Source organism: Semicossyphus pulcher, unplaced genomic scaffold, assembly GCF_022749685.1.
Source record: "Semicossyphus pulcher isolate SPU_LCO1_2020_fin unplaced genomic scaffold, fSemPul1.0.p SCAF_26, whole genome shotgun sequence".
Taxonomy (NCBI): domain Eukaryota; kingdom Metazoa; phylum Chordata; class Actinopteri; order Labriformes; family Labridae; genus Semicossyphus; species Semicossyphus pulcher.
In genome coordinates, this window is record NW_027211700.1 from 2,718,934 (window position 1) to 2,740,413 (window position 21,480).

Sequence of the window (21,480 nt, forward strand, 5' to 3'; positions counted from 1 at the left end):
CTGACTAGAAGTTCTGGTTCCTAAACACAACAAAATGTGAAAGTTTTAGTCACCAAAACCACTCGGTTAGGTTTAGGAAAAGTTCATGGTTTGGAGTATTTAATACGTTGACTTCTGGTTGGATGGATGTCTGACTGGATGCTGGACGAGGACGGGGAGCAGCTCGTTCTTCCTCTCGGCCTTCAGACACTCATCATGTGCTGTTTTGTGAGTCGTGTTGCTTTGCGGCGCAGACGCAGGTTTCATGACCTCTCTGCTGATTATTGTTTCTTCTTAAAGTCATCTTGAAGTTTTTCAAGTAAATAAATGTTTGTTAAGTCACTATCTATCACCGAATGAGGTAACACAATGGTGATTGCAGTATATAGTATTACTTACAGACTTTCGTGGAAAGAATCCCAAGCGGCGCCCAGTTAGTGACGCGTTTTCTATCAGCCAGCAGTGGTTGGTCTGCCAGAGAGGGTAGGCGGAGCTAAGCGGCTGCTTTTCCGCTCTCGGCAAGTGTTGCGAGTAAACAGTAATCTACTATGGCTGAACAAACAAAGAAAAGATGGATGACTACAGATACAACTTCAACAAGAAGTGAAAATCCAAAGAAGAAGAAACAAACTCGACGCTCAGATGAAGCAAACAGTCTGAAAAGGAAAGCGACCGTCAGCCAGGAAAATCAAGAGTTACAACCGGAGCCGACCGTGGACGTCACACATGCAGCACTGTCTGGATATCTGGGAAGTGTGCTCCTGCAATTACCGTTTATCGCCATAGGTGCCGCCAAAGAGAACGAAGCTGAGATCTTTGAGATTACAACCTGAACATCACTTTGTCCTCAACCTGAAATACCTCCAAACAACCGATGACGAGCTTCGTCTGTTCCAGACATGTGACTTTAGTTCCTCCCGACCGGCTCTGTTGTTTACTCTTCCACTCTAAACTGCTGCTGAGAGGTCGGCGCTCATCACATGACATGCCAGCTACCCCAAAAGTGAAGCCAACATCTCTCCATCGCCCCCTGGGGGAGCAGCTGTTAGCTTTGGGAGCGGTTGATTTGATATGCAGCAGAGTTTTCTACGGGCGGAGCATTTTAAACGTGAATATCACCGTCTGTCATGTTTATTAATCGTGAGAAGACAAAATCATGATCAGGATTAATATTTGATTGATTGTGCAGCCTTGTTTTTCTCCTCTGTAGAAGGCACTTTACTTTGAAAAGGCTTCACTAACATGACTTCCTGCTGTTTCTAAACATTGGTGATATTCAGACGTCTGCCTGTCACCTCCTCATCCACCTGCTGATACATGCACACTGTAGTCTGTTATCATGCGGTGGATGATAAAGTCTTTCTGTGTGGTTTTATGACATTGAGCTTCATACTGAGGTACTTTCTCCTGACCTTTGACTCATGTTGGGTTTAGAATGAAGGACTTTTACTTGTGTAGGATTTCCAGACTGTTCTGTAGCCGGTCCGTCACCAGCGATTTCAGAGGTCGACTTATTTCCCCAAGCAGACCAAAACATCACACTTGTGCAGCTGTACTTCCTGAGAATCCAGTCTTGTGATTTTTGTAAAAGCTCAAACTTCTGTGCTTCCTTTTGTTCCCCTTAAACGTGATGATTCATTCTCTGCACTGTTCTTTTTATCTGAGTCATTCTACACAGAGCAAAGCAGGAGCAGTGTCATGACGATGTTTCCCTACTGTTCATCGTTCAAGAGAGTTTTATTATGAGTCAAATGATGTGCAGATGTCTCCTCCTCTCCAGGACAAACAGACCCGCTGATTAAAACAGTGAATAAAGAAGTTTCAGGTTAAATCTCGTGACGCCTTTCTGCAGACGCAGGACGTCAGGAGGGGCTGCAGGCCGAGCTGCAGGCCGAGCTGCAGGCCGAGCTGCAGGCCGAGCTGCAGGCCGAGCTGCAGGCCGAGCTGCAGGCCGAGCTGCAGGCCGAGCTGCTGTTCACACGTTTACCGGTGATCAACTTTATTTGGTTTGGATTCTTTAGTGTCGTCAAACGTTTAATTGGAAGCATAAATTATCCCCAGATGTCTCCTCCTCTCCAAAACAAACAGACGCAGTAAAAAGTAACAACATCAGTACAAACATGTATATAGTCCGTGTCTACCTGCAGCTTCGGGGCTGAGAGCCGAGCGGCTGCTTGTTCTTGGATCATCTGATCTGTAGTTAAAAGAAAGAAACAACAGTGACGTGACCTGAGACAGCTGACAGGCTTTAGAGGCGTCCTCTGATAAACGATCGGTCAACAGGTGAAAGATGAGACTCATGCAGGGAGACAAAGGAGTTCAGTCTGCCTCTGAAGCTGAAACATCCTCAGCTCTACCTGCCCGTGTTACTGTGTGTTCTTATGCTAGCATGTCGTACCTGGAGGAGGATGCTAGATTATCTATTTTGTTTAATTAATGGAGTTTAATGTGACAAAAAAAAAAAAGGTCTAATTACTATCAGAATAAGTCTTAGACAAAGCTTATAATAGTCACTATTATGTTCTGTCAGCCTGATCACAAGATGATAACCACCGCTGCAGACTCGGGCCCGTCTGCTCCCCGGGGTTATGAAAGATGCTTTCGGCTTCATGATGTCAGTGCACATATGAAGGTGCTGCGGTTACATCAACAGTCTTACAGGTATGAAATTTGGCAGGGAGTCTCCTGAAACTTAAAGGAAAGTAACAAAATAAGATTTATGGACTTGCTGTATTTGTATTTTAAAATTTAACACACAACATCTTTAAAAAGACAAAAAGATTCAAAAATTCTCATCAGAAATGATGATTTTTTTCAGCATATTTTGTTGAAATTCACTCTCACATGTTTGTAAAAACTGCCCAAGCTCATGAGCTTCAGTTTGACCCCATGATGACCTTTCTGTCTTTAACGTGACCCTCGCTGTGACCAAAATGCTTCACTGTACCTGAAATCAGAAAGAACAGACGTTACCTAGAAGCACATCTGTTGCATCCAGCAACATGTTTGTATTTGCTGCGAACAGGAGAATGTAAACATGTAAACATGGATCTGCTGCAGATCAAAGTCCTGTTTATTTAAATCCACTCTGAAGAAGCCACTTTGTTTTGACAAGGTCACACCAACATGACTTCCTGCTGTCGGCGTGCGTCTGTGCACTCGTCCTCCTCTCTGAGAGTTTGACTGAGGCCTGGTGCAGAGTCGGTGTGTGCCTGGCGAGTGCCTCAGCGTCTCTGTGCTCTGAGACAAAGCTGCTCTGACACCTGAAGTCCGGCTGTCGCTCACCTGCTCTGACTGATTAGCTGAATATCGAAGCTGACTTTTAAAAATGAAAGCCTGCTGCTGCGTCAGGTTCTGGATCCAGTGCCGGGACGAGAGGCTAAAGGTTTAAGATTTTAATCCAGTTTATACTCTCACATCATAAACTTCCTCTGCCGCTGTTGCTTCTGCATATTTTGCTCTTTTTTTTGCAGCAGTCTGGGGACAAATTGATTATTCAGTCCGGAGCCCAGACAGCCAATTGTCTCCCGCTCGGCTTTGATTCGCTGAAATGTCATTCTGACTGATGCCAGCGGTGATAATTTCCTCTACGGCACAGTAAACACTAAATATTTACTGAGTCTGAGGAGTCAGCGGCTCAATCTGATCTAAATGGTAATATTTGGATGCAGAGCTGTGTGGAAAATAACTGGACGCATTGTGGCGAACAAATGGAAATAAAACGTCTGAGTTTTGTTTCTTTGTCTCTTAAAAACCTGCTTTCTGCAGAACACTGACGCTGCTTTAAGTTCTTATTTACATCGTCCTTAATCGACCATTTAACAACAAATTAGTTGTTTTAATAAAAGACACCAAATGTCATATTTCCTTTCTTTTTATAGCTTATATAATTTCAATATTTCAGCCTCGATGACGTAATTTTCAGAGCTTTCTAAAAATGTCTCTCAGTCTGCAGTGTGTGAGCTCCTGTCTGAGCTGCAGTTCCTCGGTTGGACCAGCAGAGGGCGAAAGGAAACGTCTTTATGTGATGAATGAAAGTTTGAGCAGCAGAGTGGAGATGATTGCCGGACTGCAGCGAGCGCACGCCGCTCTGCTGTCGTCTCACAGGACCAAACTTCAGTCTCAGTGTCGGATGTAAAAACTGAGGATCTTTTGAAATCTTTAAATATGAAGCGATTTGTTTTTAAATTCAGCTTCTGCTTTTGATTTTAAACAAAAAGGAGATTAAAACATTTTCATCTTTTGTGTAAGCAGGAAAAAACTTACATTTACTGTTTGGGAACAAGTCAGGAGAAATCCTTTGTTGTTTTGCTTTAACAGCTTTTCTATAAAACATTCTTGTTTTGTAAAGTAAACAAACAGTTGTTTCCTGTTGTCTTTAACATATTTATTATTATTTTAAGTGCAAATCCAACATAAATCTATTTAAATCTTAAAAACGTTTTAATTATAATTAAGAAAAATTTAAGAGCAATCTAAAAATGTTTCTTTTGAAACAATGAAAGTAAAAGATTTGACTCTTTCACAGTTAAAAGCTGAATGTGCTGCAGTCAGAAACCAGTCACTGTGATTTAAACACAATATTGTAATTGTCATGTATTTACTGTGTCTTCTTATTTCAGTTAAACTAAAATCTGCTTTTGAACATGTTGTTAATTATCATTTGATTAAAATGTAGCATAATTTCTCAGCAGACTAAAAAGCATCACTCTCTCTTTCTGGTGGTTTTACTTTTATTTTGAAAAGCCTCAGACCTTAAATGCCCTCTTACAAACGTTTAACACTTTATATTTATTATTAATTCTCCGTTAAACAAAAGTTTGAAAATAGTACAAATTATTAATTAAGGTGAAATTTCTCTGAAACAACTGATTTTATCTTAAATGATTTGGATGCCAGACGCGGCGCTCGGACCAAACGCCGTCGCGGGTGAAGAAGTTTAAGGTTGATTTAAATAGGGTAGATGGAGGCGGGGGGGGGTGAGGAGGGGGGAGGGTGTAGTGGGGGAGTCAGGGGAGGAGAATCAAGTTACCCCGGTGCTTTAGAAACGCACTGTAAAGCCACAGGATACACACACACTCTCACTCCCTCACACACACATACACGCTCCCTCCCTGTGTCCCTGGGAGATGATTTCCTTCCCCTGCGCGTCGTCCCCCTCGCGCCCCCTCCCCCCGCCGCTCGGCCCCCTCCTCTCGGCTACGCAGTGTAAACACACTGTTCCAGAGGAATGTTGGACTCCCTGACCTCCGCTGCAGTTCACTCGGTTCAGCCTGGCCGCGCTGTGCTCCAGCATCAGCAGCAGCAGCAGCAGCAGCCCCCACCTCCTCCTCACCCACCTCCCCCCTTACCTCCCCCCTCAGAGCCCCTTCACTCCACTCTCTCTTTATTTTTTTTGCTCCTTCTCCTCGTCTCGCCTCCACTTCTTCCTCCTTTTTTTTTCTTACCCCCTTTTTTCTTTCCTGTCCTTGTCCCTCACCACCTCCACTCCACTCCCCCCCTCCTCCACCCTCTTTCTTCCTCCCCCTTGTTCTCCCCTTTCTCCTCACTTCCCCCTCCTTTATTTCTTTCTCCCACTTGCATCGTTTCCCTCTCAGTCGTCTCGCAGCGTACCGGTGGATTGTGTCTCTTTTCTGTCTTTATGTCTGGCTCAGTTTGCTGACATGATTGGCACATCAGGACTCAGACTGAGTGAGAACCTGCAGCTGGAGTGAAGCCGTGACGAGCTGCAGTCGCCGTAGTAACCAGATTGTGCATGCAAACATGCTAAACGCACTCATGTTACCTGCAAATGCACACACCTTGCACAGACGCCTTTGTGTGCAAGAAAGCCTCACACATGCACAGCCCACCTCTGCAAACTCCCGCCTCACTCTGCTCCCCCTCCACCCCCACCCTCACCCCCACCCTCACCCCCACCTCAGCCCACAGTGGACCGTGGTTCCTAGAAACAGGATACGGAGAGCCAGAGGCTTTAGTGTCTCTGCTCTGAGGTGTCTGAGGGCACAGAAAGCAAAGAGGTTACAAGTGCATCCTGCTGCTCGTCGGTTTGATTACCGAGGTGACAAGATGGCAGACGTGTGCCGCCGCTCGCCGCTTTCCCCTGACTGTGGCGTTTCCAGCGTGCGGCGGTTCAGAGGGGGCTTAATTGCCGCAGGATAGAGCAGATTATAAATACATGCAGTCGGTCACGGCAGGTCACGCTGAATGCGGACGTCTGGGGGAATCAGAGACTGTTTGTATGTTTGTAATGGATGCTGCGGCTGCTGCTGCTGCTGCTGCTGCTGCAGGGCTACATGAGGGCAAAGCAGGCAGCCAGTTTTACAGCCAGTCTGTCAGGCTGCCAGCTAACCTGAGCGGCAGGGTCAGCAGCCAGCACATAAGCACAGAGAGCATGAATATAGATAGACCAGAGGAGGGAGCATTTGTGAGGCCATTTTTAGCATGCAAACTGAATCCTCTACACTCACAAGCATCAGTGCAAATTCACGCATTTACATTTGAACGGACAGATTTGCCTCCCTCTCCTGCTCGTCCTCCCGAGGAGACTTTATGCTGAATTTTGTCTGCAAAATTTGGGCCAAACTTCCTCTCGGTGAAGCAGCCGGGATGCGGAGTGTCAGAGAGTGCAGGACTCTTATAAATGTAGTCTGAAAAATGAGGCTGAAAATAGACAATCAATCCACGGCTAACTTTGGTGCAGACCAGGGTGCAGCTTCACGCAAGAGATGCCCGATACATGTCTTCGTCTTCAGTCCGAGGAGCAGAGCACGTGTAGAAATAAATGTTACTGCAGCACTTTAGTATGTCGTATTTAATCAACTCGTTTTCAGGATTTTCTCAATCTGAAAGTTAACTTTAAGACCTAAGCTGTCCGATCTCGGCTGCATTCTGCATTTCTCTTATAAATCTGTGCATCCATTAAATTTAAAGTATGATTATTACACTGAGGCTCGAGTGCTTTGGGATCATGAGACTGTATATAAGGAAACAAATGTACGTGTAGAAAATGATTAAGAAAGCTGAAACATGATCAAACTTTTGACCAAAACTCTTAGTGACTTAGTAACTCAGTGACTTCATGATTGTCTCTCGTCCTGCAGGAGTCACATTTAGTTTGTATCGTTTGATCAGTCAGGGTTTAAAAACATCTCCTGCTGCTTTGTGGAAAGTTAAAATGTGGTTCAAACTTTGGATAAATTCTCTCTCCGGATCTTCCCTTCTTTAACCTTCACCGGAGCTCTCCTCTGTGTGTCTGCTCGGCGTCTCTTCCTTCCTGCCGTCTCCTCACGTTGTTGAACCATCCCTGCGTTCGCTCTGCCTGCGTCTATCCCCTCACACAAACCCCAGACGCCGTGTAATCGCTACATCACCCCTTTAGATGGTGATTCTCGCACTGCAGTGAAGCTTTGAGCACGAGAGGATCATCAATTACTCCTCTGTTGTAATTGTTGCACGCAGATAATGAAAACGATTTGGGGAACATGTGGTTTGCCGTCTTGCTGGCAGGAAAAGAGGGACTTGGCTGACCTCTGCTGGGCTCAGACAGGCACTGTTGCAGATGTTGATCACTGTTAATGATTTGATGCAGGATGTATATTTGTTCTTCCTCCGGGTTCTATTAACCACAGCACGGCTTCAGGGTTCATTAGCAGAGGCAGTGCTGCTTCCTGCTGCTGTTCACGCTGCAAAGAGCTTCAGTTTCGCAGCAATCAGGAGTCGTTCTGTCGATAAAACGAGCCCAGTTTTTAAATATTCTTAGATTACAAACACAGATGGAAATGCACACGAGTCTGACCTGAACAGAGCAGCTCTATGTGGCTGTAAAATGTGTCAAAGAAGAACAACGGCTGCACGAGGTGAAAGCTTGACTGACATGAAGAGAAACACTAAATTGCACGTTTTTTAATTGAGGTTTTGAATGCGGAAAGAGAGCACAGTCCGACTTTACTGAGAAAGGAGAAGGAGAGGCGATGGAGGGAGAGTGAAGTGAGAGAGTAAACGAGCGCGCGGCTGAGTGAGAGAGGGAAGCAGATGGCTGGAAATATAGCCTGCTAAATTATTCATCCCGGCTGGAGTCTGGAGATAGAGAGATGGATCGGCGCTGGCATGGACACTTTTATTAGGATTCCAGGAGCTGTGAGCAGAGTGCTTTCTAAACACCGTGATTGCCTTGTGAGACTAAGAAAAGTAATTGCATCAGGTCTGGGAGCAGCTCTTTGCTGGAAGAATTAAAATCTCTATTTTCTCTTGATTCAGCTGCAAAATCAGGACCGATGTGTGCACATGTAGCCGACCTGTGGCGCATGAAAATAAGCTGTGACGGGCCAAAGGTGATGAGGTCTTAAAAATAAGTCCTGCTTCCATTATTTACGATGCAGCGATATAGTTCCTCAAACCAGCGACGGCAGAGCCCAACAATTAAGAACAGACTGAAAAAGTCCTTCATTCTTAAGTTAGACGGTCAGTCTCCTCAGATCAGACACAGGATGTGATTTGTGCACAGAGAAGCATCGACGTGTCAACATTTGACCGTCTCCGCTGCAGTGACGTGTTTCTCACTCCCGCGCCTGCAGAGTCAAACAATTAAGGCAAACTTGGAGGAGACTCTGTACCGGATGATTTTCACTGCAGGTTTTTCGGGCCCTCGTCTCTTCACTAACTCTGTCTCTTAATGAGCTGATTCATGACGCCAGTGTTTCCTAAAACTGTGCTTGAGTCTGACAATGAAGAGAAAACTGTAGAAAAAGTCTGAATTAAACCATCTCAGTGTGAGGCGATGCAGGATGTGTTCTGTCTCGATGAGACAATTACATGCTTTGAAGTATTACCTCACCTCACAGTCTCTCAGTTACCTAAAAATATGAGACAAATCTTTGTGCAAAAGTTCTCGTCCTTCATTTTGAACAATACTCTCTCTGCATGAGGTGATGGAGGACGCGGTGCTCAGATGAGGTCATTTAAACTGCAGTCCAATCGAAGTCTCGCGATGAAGTAAAGGTGTGACAGAAATCCTCTCTGAACACCTTCATTCTTTATTTTCTTTAACATCTGTATGCGCTGATTCAGGATGCAAACAGGATGCTTACATCAGACGGTTCAATGCGCAGTCATGTGTATGCTTAATGCAAAGCCAAAGAGTCCAACCAGTATTTTCAAATCACTACAAAGATTGTGGAAGGTGATTCGGGACACAGAATATATTAAATATAAGTTTCTGTCATCATTTTAAAGGCTGCAGAGTCGATTTAAACACTTAAATCAGAGCAGTTGAGATTGTGTGCGAGCTCCAGGTCGCCGTGACGATGTGAGTCTAACATTTAACCAGAGGTGTGAAAGGAATCAAACACCTTAATCAAGGTGCAAAAAGAGCTTTTAGCCTTCATTAGATTCTTTCAGCTGCAGAGATTCTTAAAGCAACACGTGTGCTTTACTCCACACGAGAGAGAGGCTGCTGTGTGTGAGTGTGTGTCTGGACGTCTGCCGTCTGTAAGAACAGCCAGCCAGTTTCACTGTCCTGTACTCGTGCTCTACAACGACAGTAACGCTCTATTGTTTCAGCTGCAGCGATGCATTTTGTGAACCAAACGTCTGTAACAAACGTCACTTCTGGGTTCATACGAGGAGATGCACACAAAGAGGCGTTAGCTTAGATCAGATTATTTCAGCTGTAGAGAAAAAAATGCTCTCGTCCTAAACTCTCATCACTAGTGGGTTCATGTGAGGTGACTCAGGACGGCGTGAGGCGTCTGGAAAGGCATAAATATGAGTTTCAGTTCTGATTAAAGGAGATTATTTCAGCTGCACTGATGCAGTTACTAAAAGCAAACACATGAGCAGGCCAGCAATTAAAAAAGACATGAATTAAATGTTGTCCTTTTAAATTGTACTCACCTTTGGTATCGTGTGAGCAGATTCTGGATGCATTAATAATTTTACTCCGGTTTATATCAGATTATTTCAGCTGTAGAGAAAAAGCAACTGAGAAAGAACGAGAGAAAAATCTTCTACTATTGTTCTCGTCCTTAATTTTCGGCTCACTACTGGGTTCATGTCAGGTGATTCAGGACGGCGTGAGGTGTCTGGAAAGGCATAAATATGAGTTTCAGCTCTGTTTAAATGAGATTATTTCAGCTGCACTGATGCAGTTACTAAAGCAAACACCTGAGCAGGCCAACAATTCATAAAGGCATGAAAGAAAAGTCACTTCTGGGTTCATCAGAGGTGATTCAGGATGTTTTAACGCAGCTTATATCAGAATATGTCAGCTTTATTTCCTCAAACCAAATGTCTGCAGAGTCCAACAATTACGGAGAACTGAGAAGAAGAATCTTTTACTCCTTATGATTCTGACCACTGGGTTCATGTCAGGTGATTCAGGACGCTGTGAGGTGTCTGTAAAAGCATGAATATAAGTTTGAGCTGTTTGAATGAGATCGTTTCAGCTGCAGCTTCTGAATGTCGAGTCGAACGAAACAACGGGAGAAGAGTCAAATGTTCTGCCTTTAGATGTGGGTCACTTCTGGGTTCACACGAGGTGATTCTGGATGCTTAAAAATACCTGAGCTCGGATGAGATTTCCTGCAGAAAACAGCTATTATATAAAACCAGAGGACGAAGCTCGAACAAACACGTCCTCCTTCATTGTTTCCTCCACACGAGGTGATTCAGGACGTCTGTCTGCAGAACGCTGACACGTCCCCGCTGCCCTCGCCTGTTCGGGTTTTTAGATCCCCGTCGTTTAAAACGGCGAGGTGGAATAAAAATAAAAAACTGCTACGAGGTGGAAACGAGCGGGTTCGTAAAATAAGATTTGTGGCCGGTGTATGTGGCGAGCGTCTGCTGCGGGGACGTCCGGCGCTGCTTAAGTGTGTTTCAAGGTGTCTGAGGAGACGGGATGTAAAAATTCTCTGTTTTTAGAGATGAAATATTTGCTTTATTTCCCCCGTCGCTCCGACACATAAAGACAGTAAATACTCTCTCTCTTCATGTTCTATTTTTCCACTTAGCTTTGAGCATCATGTGCAGCATATATGACTCTCCCAGACACACACACACACGCACACACACACACGCACACACACTCCTGAGTGGAGGGCTCCGGGGAAATAGAGCAGAGAGGAAGCTACGTGCCTTCGCCAAGCAAGGGCTGTCTGGTGTCATGGCAACCGGTGCAGATTACCCCACCCTCCATCAGTCAGAGAGGAGAAGAAGAGGAGAGGAGAGATGTGCACAAATACATGAATGTATAGAGACACACATGAAAGTGTTACACAACATCCTAAATGCTCTTAAATGATGCACAAATAATCTGTTTAAACGTGTGCATGTCGGCTTCTTACAGCGGAACAGCCTCCTTTCTGCAGCAGCAAACTCGTCTAGAAAGGAGGAGAGGTAGAGGAGGGAGGGAGGGAGAGGAGGAGAGCGATGAAGAGGAGCGTGGTGCAGGGAGAGGTGCGGACATAAACATATAGTAGAGCTAAATACGTCTGGGGGATATACTGTTATTAAAAGCAGGAAGGTTATCCGACTGTGGGGGTGGACAGTTAGCATCGCGCTAACGCCTTCCACGCCGCCAGAGTCCTATTGAGGTGAATTTAGCGGGAGGTATTATTCTCTTAAGTGTGTGCGTGTAGGTTAATGCTGCAGCCTGAGAGGAGAGGAGACTAGGAGAGGAGGAGAGGAAGGATGCAGGAGGAGAGGAGAGGCAGTGATGCATGGACGAGCTGACAGCCAGAGAAGAGGAAGATAAAATTAGAGGGTGCATGAGGGTAGAACGAGGGAGATTTTTGTAGCAAAGCAAGGAAGAAAGAAAGGGTGTGGAAGAGATAAATGACAGCAGCATGAAGAGAGAGCGAGGGAGGGAGACGGGAGGAGGGAGGGAGTAGAGGGCGTTTGAGGATATCGCCTCCTAAATTGACTGCGGCACAGCCATCGTCCACAGTTACATCACAGCTGAGCTCAAACTCAGGATGAACCCACCTCCCTCTCTCCCTCCCTCCCCCCCTCCCTCCCTCTCTTTGTCTCTGCCAACCTTAAAGCGCCTCAAAGCCAACTTTTGACCGTGTGGTAATTAAGCAGAGTAGGCTGAACGTGTGCGATGGGATGTGTCATATTTTAATGGGTTCCACCGGAACGAGAGCAGACTGAAATCCCGAGCAGACGCTTTCCACTCTCTGGCTTCGTTTCCGATTTTCTGCTGCAGTCGTCGAGCTTCATTCAGGCTCCTGTACACAAAGCACAACACGGATATTAACGCTGCTGTCCTCCACGTAGTAACTTCTTTTTAACGACCTATATCTCTGCAGTGAAATCAGACTACATGTCCTCCGCTCTGTCCGAGCTCTGCAGGAGCAGGCGGGGGGCCACAGCCCCGCTGAAGGGCACCTTGACCGTCGTCGATGCAGAAGACTACGAGAAAATGGTCCGACCTCTCTCTTGATTTAAACATTCTGCTCATGAGTTTATGGGCTCAATCTCTCGTTTCGAGTCTTCTTCATGACGCTCATTTTAAAAGTCATGCTTCTTATTTAGAGTCACAGCGACGATAAAGCAGGCGAGGATTCAGGGCGGGGCTACCTGTGATTGATGAGATGCTACCAGGCTGACCGGTTGGCTCCAAACTGGTCAGACGCAGCAGCTTGGTCAGGGCAGCCTATGCTTCAGAATATGGCTGTGTGTGTGTCTGTGTGTGTGTGTCTGTGTGTGTGTGTCTGCGTGCACACGTTTGTGTGTGTGTGTATGCTGCAGGGTTGGAAACAAACATTTGAGTCCTCCTGCCACCGCGGCTGCTGGATTCCAAAATCTACAAGCCGCTCAGTTGTTTACGATCCACTTTCTCACTTTAACCGACGACGTGTAACCGCATGTGCAAAATAATAACAGATCAACTTTATATTTTGCGATGGCGTGAGCATTCCTACACAGTGCGCTCATCCTCTCCAGCTGGGCCGTCTTCAGGCTGGTTTGTGCTTCATCGCAGCCGTATCCTCGTGGCTGATGTTCCCTGAACTATCCTTTGTACCTGGATGTGGCATTCAGACGTCTCCTGGTTTTTTATGGCTTCACGTTTTAGGTCTTTAGTTCCCTCAATGAACCATACGTTCTCTTATTGGCATCCGAAGCGTGTTGGCGACATCGAATTGGAACTGTGTTAAATTACTTAAGTAGTAAGTAATCAGTAATTGAACACAGTTCCAGTACAGAGCACGAAACGGATTTGTTACACTGAGTTTACAGCTTTTGCTAATTTTCAACTCCTGTCCCTTGTTGGGTCTTTAAATATACAGAGTAATAAAAACTAAAGCATTCAGTATCATAAAAGTACTGTCCACTACTCGCCACCGTGGCTGGTAAATTAAGCGAGTTCACCCGACACTGCAGAAAAACACCTGCATTTGGGGGGTGGCGGGTGCTACTTACCAACGCTGGTGTGTTTGCATACGTGTGCGTGTGCACTTTGTGTATTTGTCTATGTATTTTAAATATTCACATCATGTGACCTCCTTTTAATCGCTCCTTTCATTTGTTCTTCATTTCTGTTTGTGATTTCTTTCAGTTTGTTTTCATGCTGTAACAGACTTTGTCTGAAATCGAGGCTCCTCACCAGCATCAGTTCTGCTTTTGCAGGAACCTGTGGTCAGTCAGCGATTATGAATATAAATCGTACGGTTCAACTCTCAACATAAAGCAGCAACTTTGGCGTTAATAACAAAGCAACTTTCAAGATAAATCTTGCTAAGAGATGCTGAGATGTTTTGGACGTGCAACGAACGTTTAACACGGGAAGTCGTGAAACAGTCTCAGTTTGGGCAGCGAAACTTCTCTGGCAAGTTAAAGGAAAAGATTCTGATTTAGGTTTGAATAATTAAAAAGGTTTTTACATAACGGAAAAGGAGCTTCTTAAAAATCTTCTCGTGGTCTCAAATGCTGAATCAAAATCTTGATGAGAGTCGCGTCCATCGCCTTCAGTCTGCACCCGACGCAGTCCCCACGTCTGTGACGATGCAGACGATAACCTGTTGTCTCTCTCTCCTCCTGTAGGAGCGGCCGGTTCAGCTGACTGGGACCTGCAGAGGACACCTGCCACTCACCTGTAAGTACTCATGTGTTATATACTGCACACAGTTGAAGGTAAAGCTAGTGTGAAGGAGGGAGACGAGTTGGAGTCTCTGCATGTTTTAGAGCATCAGTAGGACAAAATGAGCGACGTGATTAAATCATGTGCACGCGGAAGTTATTAAAAACACCAAAAATAATCAATATCAACGATTAGAGGAACTTGCAGCCCTGAGGGTGATGATGACAAAAAACTGTTTCAGGAAGTCTGCGGCCTACAAGGAAGATCTCACAGAATATTTGTTTTCATGTAAATTAGTGAGGTTTTTCTCATACATTGAGCTCTTTACTGTTAGAAAATCTGAGTTATTTTCATGCAAGTGTATGTATTTATTATCTCAGAGAAGTTTCAAGTTAGTTTCTTGCAAATGTACCACTTTATCTCCAGAGAATCTGAGTTTTTCCTCTTTAATTAACAACTTTAATCTTGAAATGTAGTCGTGACACCTCCTTTCTTTCAAGTGTTTTATTTTTGACACTTTCTCCTCCTCGGTGCTGCGGTGCACACATCTCTTAAGCCACGGATACACTTGTTTTTAACTACGCGTTCCCTGCGTGTGTGCGGCGTGTCGGCTGTGCACGTTCTCAAAAAGTAACACTACGCGTACACAAGAGTCTGCACATGAGCAGTAGGGGCAGTGTAGAGGCAGAGGGGATGTGACAGGGTCAACACAGCAGCAGGAACAACAATGGCAGAAAGTTCTGAAGACGAGCTGATAGACCAAGTCCTCGATTATCCACATCTGTACGATGTGTCGTTGCCGCTGCACAGAGACAAACATGCCTGTCAAACAGCTGCAGACAGATAAGTTCTGTTTTAGAAGTCGTCGTGGAAACCTGCAAAACTAAATGGAATCAAGTCCGGGACCGTTACGTCCGTGCACGGAGGAACATGTTGGAGAGACGGAGCGGGGACGGTGCAGACGCTGTGTTCTGTTCACCAGTCATCAGTCGCCTGAGCTGGCTACGGACTTTTGTCAGTGACCGACTGAACATCACAGTAACCTCCTCGAGTGTCTCCATGTCTGTTGTTTACATCCCGCACATACAGTAGCAGCATACGGCCGGAGCTCTGTGCTGTGCCCTCTGGAGATATGCACCAGTAACACGCGCAGTGCAGAGACAAGTATGTGAGCAGTTACGTTCATGACGCAGACGGTTTGTACGTGAACGAGAGGTTACAAAGCGAGTATATCTCCGGCCTTCCTGTAAACGTCCCTGCTGCCTGTGAAGCAGCGACAGAGATGCTGCCTGAGTTTCTGTTGGAGCTGAAGGTGTGTGTGTTGAACCCATCAGGTCCCTGCGTCCTCTCTCTCTGCCCCCGTGTGATGCAGCTGTTAGCGTTCTGTGGTCGTCACTCTATAAATACAGCAGCTGACGGATGGACCCTGCAGCAGCTGCCTGCCGTCCCATGAAACGTGGACACATAACGTACACACTGATGGAGACACATGCTGTGTGTTTATTGTTGTTGTTAAAGCAGTTTGTGGACTCTTCGGTCGGAGGACCACCGGCATCTTCTCTTCCTCTCTTTGTGTGGACGTTCTGTAACACGATCCGCTTTACAGTCGCGGCTTCACCTGTTCGATAAGAGGCTCTGATTCAACACGAGTTAAAAGAATTATAGTTTTATTCCTGGTTTGATCACAAATTATCCTTCATACTTTATTAGTTAATAACCAGCAGCTTCTCTCGTAGACTTGTGGCTCTCTGAATCCAGTTTGGTGATTTACATTTCTTTCTTTTCTATTCTCGGTTCATCTTTTTTCAGTCCACAAAAGTCTTAAAGGGAAAAATCTGTATTTTAAAACCTGGGACTTGTTTTTGCTCATTTGTTTGTGTGACTTTTGTGTTTTAAATGGTTAAAAAAAAAGGAAGAGGCAGACGAGCAGCTCTCATGGCCTCCGAGGTGAAACTACTTTACTCAGTCTGCAGCCATGAAACAGGCCGTAATGGCTTCAACATTGATCAGAGTGCGTCCACTAAAAGTTCTTGTTGTTTCCACTGACAGGCTCAGATTGTTATTCTAAGTGTGACAGCATCACAGAAAGGATCCCTGCAGAGACAGAAGCTTTGTTATAACCACAAACAGACGTTACATCGCTCTCTGCAACGCAGCCAGAGCTCATTAACAAAAACATTTCACCTCACAGAACATGAGAGCTGATTGTCTGCCTCTGAATCGATCTACTTTAGATTCAGTCTTTAGCTGAAAATGCTTTTTAGTTTGACAGTTTTAGTCGATTTAACTCAAAACATTTTAGTCATTACTTTTAACCAAAACGTTTTCTCTCTTGACAAAATGTGACCCCCTCCAGTCTCCCTCTTTTTACCTGTCTGCTTCAGGTTAAATGAACACTTAAAATTCCAGCAGATCATCCAAACAGTAAAAGAACGACGAGGACACAGCAGCTAAAGATGACTGTTCATCATGGCTTCTCATTGAAACAGTCTGACTGAAGCGGACGGCCGATGGTCGCTCCTTTTTGTGCAGAAATGACGCGTCAAACGTTTTTGTGTGAGCGCGCTCAGAGCCGGAAGCAGACAGAAGTAACTGAGAAAGTTCAGAACCACCTCGTGTTACCTGTGATCTCTAACTGCTGCTTCAGGCTCTAAAATATGGATTTTAATGTCTCGTCTCGTTAACGAAAACAAAACACGTCGTCAGTGTCGTCAGACTTTTTGTTATCAAAGATCTATTTTTAGCTCGTCAGTGTCTCGTCTTCGTGGGTAAAAGGTCGCAGACGAACATTTATCGTTATAATTTCATTAATAAAATGAACACTGCACCAGTTAGATTGTTTAAGTTATTTTCAGCTTCAGTGTTTTCAGTGGTTAATCTCGTTCCAACAGAATATATGTGTAACACACAGAAACAATCAAAGTAACAGATCGAGGCAGCGACTCTGAGGAGAGCGATGTTTCCTCTGTCTGTCTCTGCAGGATCCTTTCTGTGATGTTGTCCGACACTCAGAACAACAATGTCAGTGGAAAAACAAGAAGTTTTAGTGGACAGACTTTGACAGAGTGCATTTACGCTGCAGCTTTTACAGCCTGTTGAAGCTGACGACTAAAGCAACGCACTGGAGCAATCACAACCTTTTTATTTCACGCCTTTAGACCTAATATATGTAAAAAAATAGAGCCTGGTTTCAACTGCAAGAATTCCCTTTTTGTTTCCTTTAGAAAGTCGTTTAATGTTTTAAAATGTGACACAAGAAACAACTGAATCTTTACCATAGAAAAGTTATTATAAGGCCGTGTAATACTCGGCGTATCCAGTCAGAACAATCACGATGAATCAGCCTAAGTGAGTCGCAGACAGTGGACAGACAGATCCATCAGAGGGTCCCTCCTCTGTCTGCCACACATGACAGCAGAGAGTGGCAGCGAAACAATGATGCGGATGTTGAGGATCCCACATTTATCCTCCCCATTCAGCGCCGCAGCAGCTGCACAGACATAAGGAGAGGCATCATTACAGCCAGCCGAGGACTGTTAATAGGCCCGCGACGTGGGGGGCCTGCCGGCTCTGCACGGGGCTCATGAGAGGAGGAGAGGAAGGGAGGAGGGAGAGCACGGGGAGGTCAGGGGGTTAGGGAGGAGGACGAGCTGTGGGAGGAGTGTTTGAGACAGGAGGAGTGAAAACGAGTTTGTGTACAGTAAAGGGGGTATTTTTATCTCTCCTGGATGAAAGAGCATGAATGCGTGTTGGTGTGCTCGCCAGTTTCTGCTGGAAAAAACGGCTCCAACACGGCAAACGTTCAGAAAAGCAAGAGACGATGGCTGCCACGTCGAAAACCTGCAAAGGTATTTGATTAAAATCTGTATCCACCCATAGCTGCTGATATTAATCAACATGTTTAACCAGAGCACGACCTCTGTGTGCCTAATCACTGTCACACAGAAATCTGTTACTGCACCTTTAACCTCCAACTATCAGCTGAATGTCCTCGCCACGTCTGCCTGGTCCTATTCCGTACTTTCCTTATTAACAGCAGATCCCCCGACAAGACCTGAACCAGCCCTGAATGAGTTTAATCACATGTGCTTCATACTTCATACTGTATCTTTAGCCCCTCACATAACAAACTGACAAAGTGAGCTAATACACAAAGCTGAGCAGCCAATCAGAGCGCTCTCCAACACCAGCGTGCTCCGCCAATGCTCAATCTTCTGACGAGTTGTAGACGAGGGCTGACTAGTGCCAACAGTGTGGGCCACACCGGGGAAACGAGGGCCCCGGGCGTCCTCAAAAATCAAGATGGCCGACATGACAGCTCCCTAAAAGTGAAGCCACACCCTCTCTGTCGCCCCCTGCTGACTGGCTGCAGTATAGCTCATAAAGCCCGCCTCCTCCATGTTAACAGATGGGACATGAGTCAAACTATAAAATCAAAATACACGTCAAATACATTTTTCTCCAACATGGTTTCTGTCATTATAGTTAGTTCTTATCATGCTGATTTATGTCCAAGTGTTCATTTTTCTGACAAGTTTACTTTTAATTAGTTATTTGATGCTATAAAAAGGGGGCGTGGCCTCATGATTGACAGCTCTGTTGACAAATGGGGCTCCTGCAGCGTTCTGTTCCCGAGTAGCAGAGTAGAGGAGGAACGGCGAGAGGAGACGTAACTAACACTAACAGTACAGTCATTGAACTTTCCATCAGCGTGAATATCTGCTTCAGACCGACACAAGAAGCTGTTCTGCTGCAGACTGAGCCCACCTGAGGGCTCCAACACGCCAAGGACACCTGAGGGCTCCAACACACCAAGGACACAAGGTGAAGGTGTGTTTAGGGGAGAGGAAGGGGCGGGGCGTCGTTGCTGCGGCTCCACTCGACGATCTCTCCTGCTCTGTGTTTTGGCTTCAAATAAGAACAATGAGAGGAGGTAGAGACGTGCGGCTGCTGTTGCAGTGATGTCTCTTTTTAAAGGGAGCATAATGCAGTTGTGTTTTATGCATCTGGCAGCCTCTGCACTCAGTGTGTGTGTTTGTGTGTGTGTGTGTGTGTGTGTGTGTGTGTTATCTGAGCCTCTTCTTGACCTTCAAAAAGTCCTGCCATGCTACTTTCCACCCTCACCGTCGTCCTCCTGTTGTTAGGAGTTTAGCTTTTGCCTCTGCAGAGTAAAGGTGTCGCTGTGGGCGTGGCCTGCAGACATTTTGGTTCAGAACATGATTTGCAGAGAAAATATGCACAGCTTGTATTTGTGTTTATTATCATGCGTCTCTCTCCTGCTGGTCCGGGCCGTCTGAAGGTCATGCCATCCCCACGCTCAGCTTCATGGAGGGCTGCCAACGCTGACGGCTGCTGCTGCTGCTGCTGCACCGAGTGTCTGGCTCATGCTCCCCCCCTCTGCAGGGCATTGATTAAGTGGCACAGCGATGCCTCACCTGCTGGAACCAGCCAATGCCAATACAGCCGACGCTGCAGCCAGCCAATCCCAGAGCAGGGAGAGGTTTGGAGAGGCTGGAGACAAACCGGCAGCCAGCAGACAACGGGTGTTTTTTTTCCTACACTGGTGAAAAAAGCAGAGAAAGTATCATGGAGGAGGAGGAGAAGAAAGAGTGATAAGATGGAGGGTGGGTAGAAAATGATGAGGAGAGCGGAGGGTAATGAAGCACCGTGAGATGGATGTTTGAAGGAGGGACATTTTAAAAGAGAGAGACGGGAAGAAAGAAACTAAAAGGGAGAAAGCGGCGTTTGAAAAGGCGACAGGGACGAGCAGACTGGAGGGAAACAAGCGAGGAGGCTGTGTTCACGATCACACACACACACTGACGCACACACACAAATATTTTGAGCCTTTTTCAGGGAGGTTTAATGAAGCTGTCAAGATGAAAAATGAGCTAGTCAAATCTAATAAGTGGAGAAGTTAAGAAGCAAACTTTTCATGCAGAACTGTGGAGGAAAGTGGATTCTGTGCTGATGAGCTGGAGGAGACGAACGGAGTCTGTCAAAGAGCTGAAACATGAGCCGAGTGCAGGACGAGTTTGAGGGACTCACCACACCAGGGACGGACTGCTGTAACATCTACACATCTGCTGAGAGACTGAATGAGTCTGTATGTGCTGTCTCAGGTGCATCTGACCTGTCCACTATGTTCACCAGCCTGTTCCAGTCGTCTATACTGGAATCTCACCAGTTATTGTCTGACGATTGAATAAGCCTCTGAGTGTAAGGGCATCCAGTGAAGCCAGCAGATATCCAGATCACATTAACTGATACACTGTCATCAAGCGGTCATTGTTGACTGTTCAACCGGCAAATGTAGACGTGAGAGATGAAATCTACAACTGGGTTTTTCCACAAGTCGCCAGCTTAAACAAAAGACTGTATAAATAATGGACGTAGCCAACGTGACGTCACCCATTGGTTTCTCGACTGCGTAAATGAAGCCCAAATATGGCTGCCGCCATGTTGGTTTACTGGACCCAGAAGTGACCGTATTTGTTGAGAGGGCGGAGCTGCGGAGGATCGAAGGGTTGGCAAAGCTGAACAGTCTGTGTCTGATCCATTAGCTTGTGAACGAGCTAGTTTAACCTTCTCAGGAGGGGATTCTGTCTGTGGCGGTGACCGACTGCAGGTGTTTATTTATCAGACTAATGAAGAAGCGGACTCAGCCGCGTGGTGAGAGAGCGGCAGGTGACCGACACGTAACTTGAAACGTAAAATAACCGATCTTCTCGTCACTACGATCGGCTGTAATCTCTCTGGGGAAAAGCCAACAACTCCTGCCTCCTGTTTACTGGCTGACGAATAAATAAATGTTGAAGGAGGCGGTCTACAGAGGACGCTCCATTCATAGCCTGCGTAAACGTTAAAGCCGAACTGAAATGAGACGGTCTGGTCTACAGAGCATTTCCTGTTTGCGTCACCAGCTGTTCCCGTTACCAAACGCCACTCCTGTCGCCTAGCAACAGGTAGCTAGCGGGCTAACTAGCTAGCATAAATAACGACTGACACCAACATCTGTTCCACGCCTACTGATTCACGTTCGTCGCTCCAGTCCTCCAACCTATCTGGCCAAATAGGTTGTTTGTTTCTATCCTCTGATACAACCCACAGGAGTGTTTCCTAAACTAGCTCTCTTAGAGATGTCAGGCAGCACGTCCTCCTGCCACACATTCGTATCGGGACAAAAATGTTGCACTTTTTTTTCAGGTAACAAAAATACTTGGTTACATTTAGAAAAGAGATAGTTGTTTGGGTTAAAATGAGTACGCTACTTATGTTTGTTAAGTTCTAAATGTGAGTTATTTGATAAAGGTGACATTACCGTCTTATTTTCAAGAAAGTCCACGATATATGTTTTTTCAACACGAGACTGACCTCTCCTTGACTGTGTGTGACTCATCCACCCCCCCCACCACAACACG

General features: G+C 45.7%; 1 long non-coding RNA gene across 1 annotated transcript in view; it reads left to right on the forward strand.

Annotated features, from left to right (window-relative positions):
- LOC138604690 (uncharacterized) overlaps window positions 1-21,480 on the forward strand; it is an 88,826-nt gene that overhangs the window by 29,718 nt on the left and 37,628 nt on the right. Inside the window, exon 2 of the long non-coding RNA XR_011309300.1 lies at window positions 14,023-14,074. This is a non-coding gene — a long non-coding RNA (uncharacterized lncRNA). The remainder of the gene's footprint in view (window positions 1-14,022; window positions 14,075-21,480) is intronic.